The 5003-nt window shown below is 41.0% G+C and overlaps 1 pseudogene; it reads left to right on the forward strand.

Moving 5' to 3' along the window:
• Positions 1-1652: 1652 nt before the first annotated feature.
• Positions 1653-1766, forward strand: LOC119472528 (annotated as a pseudogene).
• Positions 1767-5003: the final 3237 nt, after the last annotated feature.

Genomic DNA, 5003 nt, shown 5'->3' on the forward strand with positions numbered 1-5003 from the left:
AAAAAAAAAAAAAAAAAGGAAAAAGTAAGAAAAGGACACAGAGACATTCCTCCAAATAAGATATTCAAATAGGGGATAAACACATGAAAAGATGCTTGACATCACTAATTATTAGGTAATGCAAATCAAAACCACAATGAGATACCACCTCACACTCATTAGGATGGCCATTATAAAAATTTTTCTAAAAAACAAAATAAGAAGTGTCGGTGAGGATGTGGAGAAATCAGAACCCATGTGTACTGCTGATGGTAACGTAAAGTGTTTCAGCCATTGTGGAAAACAGTATGGTGGCTTCTCAAAAAATTAAACATAGAATTACCATATAATCCAGCAACTGCACTTCTGGGTATATACTCCAAGGAACTGAAAGCAGAGACTCCAACAAATATTTGTATACTCATATTTATAGCATCTTTGTTCTCAATAACCAAACAACCCAATTGAATTGAATTGATGAACTGAACTGAGCTATTCTAAATTTGAAACAACCCAAGTGTCCACTGACAGATGAATAAACAACAAAATGTGGTATGTACGTACATTGGTATATTACTCAGGCTTAGAAATGAATGAAATTCAGACACATGGAGCAACATCGATGAATCTTGAAGGCACTATGCTAAATGGAATATGCAAGATGCAAAATGACAGATACTGTATGATTTTGCTTATATGAGCTACCTAGTAGTCAAATTCATAGAGATGGAAAGTAGAATGGTCATGCCAGGGCTAAGGGAAAGGGAAAATGAAGAGTTACTGTTTAATGATTTCAGAGTCGGTTTGGTTTGGGACATTGGAAAAGTTCTGGAGATAAATCATGTTGATAGTTGCACAATGTAAATGTACTTTATGTCACTGAACTGTGCGGTTAAAATGTTACATTATATGTTATGCATATTTTACCACTATTGCAAGAAATCTGTTTAAACAAGGAACCTCTTCAATTTACCTGAGGTGACCAGAGGTTGCAGAGTCTCTCATATTCTCAAGCCTTACATTTTGCCCTTGGACTATCAGAGTTAGAATAATAAAGTCTAATCCCTATATTGTTCAGCTGAAGAAATAGTGGCTCAGAAATATATCTTTCTTGGAATATCAAATCAAGTCAATTTCTTGAGCACTTACGGTGTGTGATGATTAATTTTACATGTCAACTAGGCCAGGTTATAGTACCCAGTTGTTTGGTCAAACATCAGTCTAGATGTTGCTGTAAAGATATTTTAAAAGATATGGTTAACCATGGAATATTATGCAGCCATAAAAAACGATGAGTTCATGTCCTTTGTAGGGACATGGATGAACCTGGAAACCATCATTCTCAGCAAACTGACACAAGGGCAGAAAATCAAACACCGCATGTTCTCACTCGTAGGCAGGTGTTGAACAATGAGAACACATGGACAGAGGGAGGGGAGCACTACACGGGTCTGTTGGGGGGAAATAGGGGAGGGAGAGCATGGGGAGGGGAGTTGGGAAGAGATAGCATGGGGAGAAGTGCTAGATGTGGGTGATGGGGAGGAAGGCAGCAGATCACACTGCCACGTGTGTGCCTATGCAACAATCTTGCATGTTCTTCACATGTACCCCAAAACCTAAAATGCAATAAAATTAAAAAAATAAAGATATGGTTAACATATAAACCAGGAGGCATGACTATACTTTCAGGGATCATTTCTATAGTTTGTTACATATAAACCAGGAGGCTTTGAATAAAGCAGATTACCCTTTATAATATGCGTGGGCCTCATTTAATCAGTTGAGGGCTTTAAGAAAAATAACTGAGCTCCCCCAAAGAGGAAGGGATTCTTCCTCCAGACCACATTCAGACTCATGACTGCACTAGCTGCTTCTTCTGGAAATTCCATTCTGCTGGCCTGCCTTGCAGATTTTGACTTGCCAGCCCCACAATCGCGTGAGCAGATTCTTCAAAATAAATCTCTTTCATTGGCCCTATTTATCTGGAGAAACATGACTTATCACCATAGAAAGAGCCCCAGGGAAGTACAAGTGGTTCAGACTGGTTCGATGGCCACTTACCAGACTCTAAACTAGAGCAGTTGTTTGGTTCACAGCCATGTAATTCGCGACATTGCTTGGGAATAAGTGGTTTTCCTGACACATTCAGCTTTTGGAGTGTCAATTTTAAAGCACCATAAGCCCAAACCAAAATTAAACCCTTTGAATTTACTGTTCTTCCCACTGTGCCACACTGCTCCTCTTAGATAGGAAATAGCCTCACCAAAACTTAGGCAGTTTATTGCTGACGCATCCCACCTGTTGTCCTCACAGTGAATGCCATGTGTTTGTCAAGTTCACTTGGATTCCTCCTACACACTCACACTCTTATATTCTGGGAATTAAGATGAGGAAAAGTATCCTCTTCCTCACCAGCGACTGCTAGAGTCTGCTTCCTTTAGTAAACAATGTCAGTGCAGTGAACGTTCTCAGTAAAGTCCTCTGGATGCATTCTTTGCCTGTGTAGAGTCAAAGAAAAATAACCGAAATGTGCAATCTCAGCATTTTTCTGTCTAATATTATCAGTGCTTAGTCTCGTCCATGGAGATCCTGTGTGGATGGCCACAAAACAGGATGAATTTTTGTCTTAAAAAATGAGCTGATACTTACGTAATGAAAATTGCATATTGGTTAGGATTTCAGTTCCTTTTCCCTTCTCCATGAGCTCCATTATAACAAACCAAACCAAACCAAACCAAACCAAACAAAATGAAAAGGAAAAATTGAAGGAAAATATTTGAACAATTAAGGTTTGGGACACACACACAACTTTTTTTTTTTTTTTTTTAAGATGGAGCCTCTCTGTTGTCCAGGCTGGAGTATAGTAGTATGATCTCAGCTCACTGCAACCTCCGCCTCCCAGGTTCAAGCAATTTCCCTGTCTCAGTCTCCCGAGTAGCTGGGACTATAGGCATGCGCCACCATGCCCGGCTAATTTTTTTTTGTCTATTTAGTAGAGATGGGATATCATCATATTGGTCAGGCTGGTCTCGAACTCCTGACCTCATGATCTGCCCACCTCAGGCTCCCAAAGTGCTGGGATTACAGATGTGAGTCACTGCACCAGGCCCACACACACAACTTTCATTGAATTCACTTTATGTTGCTTTTAAACAACAACAGCTTTTTGATCCCATCTTTCTGATTACAGTCTCTTTCCCTCTTCCATCATGACTACTAGCTCCTGGTTCAGCCATGGGTGATGAAGCCAATGGTTTAATGGGGTTCTCAAAGGATAAAAGGAGACACCACTCAAACCAAGAGGTAGAGAAGACTCCATGAGACAAAAAGCAAGCACTGTTTCAAGTAGCTAAGTGGTGAATCACATTTGCAGAAAGCAAAGAGAACTGGAGGTAGGAATTAAAAAGCTGAGACCCAAAGCTAGAATCCAGGAGGAATCGGATAAAGTGACCAGCTAAAATGCATCCTCGTTTTCCTAGCTTTGCTTTGCGGTATGTGCATTTACTGTAGAGTAAAGGGCTTTTTGAAGAATGAAAGAAGGAAAACTAGACGTGTCTTATTCTGCTTTCCTTATCTTCTCTGCAATTTCCTGCTAGCACCCCCACCCTTAGCTACCACCCACCCCCATCCTAATCCAATCAGTAGACTGGCAAGGCTCATTCCTCATGCATCACTTGGTGTAGAACTAGGTTAGAGAGCTGTGAAAACCTAGAGGCTCCCTTGTGATACTGATTTGCCTTTTCCTGATTCAACTGTGTTGTTGCCTTGTGGTATTCCCCAGAGTCCAAAGTGAAGGCTTGGGATGATTCCTGTAATTTTTTTTTTAAGGTGAAAAATGTCCTTGTGATAAAGATGCAGGACCAACTGTTAAAGTTCATGTGAGGGTCTGTTTTTAGGAGACAAAATGTCTCCAAGATACTTGTAAAAGTCCAAGAGGGAAGGCAAAACAACAATCATGAAGGTGTGGAAGACAGGAAAAAGGATACTGGAGCTGGGAAAAATATGATGAAGCCCTTCAGGCTTTTATTCCCAAGATACTTGTGGATAAGATCCTATAGAGCTGCTATATGGGGATTATAAATTTGGCTTTAAACACTTTAGGAGCCAAGCTAAAATGGGATCATATAATGAATTACATGACTCAGGGAACGGTGGTTAGAACAAAAGTACTGTTGCTCTTGAAACAGAGATTAGAGACAAATCTATTCTCCCACCACCCTTATCACGCACTCACAACTCTCCCTGGGTACAAAATGAAGGCCGCTGAGGCTGACTGCAGTGGATTATGCCTATAATCCCAGCACTTTGGGAGGCTGAGGCAGGAGGATTGCTTGAGTCCCAGAGTTGGAGACCAACCTGGACAACACAGCCAAATTACCCCTGGGGTAGTGATGCATGCCTGTAGTCCCAGATGCTTGGGAGGCTGAGGCAGGAGGATCACTTGAGCCCAGGAGGTTGAGGTTGCAGTGAGCCATGGTCATGCCACTGCACTGCACTCCAACCTGGGTGACAGAGAGAGCCCATCTCTAAAAATAAAAATTAATCAACAACATCAATACTCTGCAGTAGTGTTTCTAACCACATTTTCTAATGTTCTTACATTGTAAGCATCAACTTTCTCCAAAGACTGGGACTGTAGGGATACAAGATGAAACCATAAGCTTGCCTTCAAGAATTTTCACTTTAAAGAGAAGGGGGAATATGTTATTATTTAATTGATGGAAAGGATTGAATAGATGGCTTCGGGTGTGCATTTCTGTAGCAGAGAGACTTTTTCACATTTGAAGTAGGATGCACATGATCTGTCTACGGTGCAGTTCTGCACAGAGATCTGCAGCCACTCCAGGACGTGTCTTCTGGAAAACATGAAGTGTCTAAGAGAGAAATGGCCTGTGAAAGGGATCAAATGTACCTCTGTTGGGGTTAGAATAATTCATCCTTATGAGAAAAGCGTGAAACCCATGAAACCAGATCGTGGCTCCTCAGTGAAACATGGAGACGAGCATTAACTCCCAGGGAAGAGA

Source organism: Cebus imitator, unplaced genomic scaffold (genome assembly GCF_001604975.1).
Source record: "Cebus imitator isolate Cc_AM_T3 unplaced genomic scaffold, Cebus_imitator-1.0 Scaffold5, whole genome shotgun sequence".
Lineage (NCBI taxonomy): Eukaryota > Metazoa > Chordata > Mammalia > Primates > Cebidae > Cebus > Cebus imitator.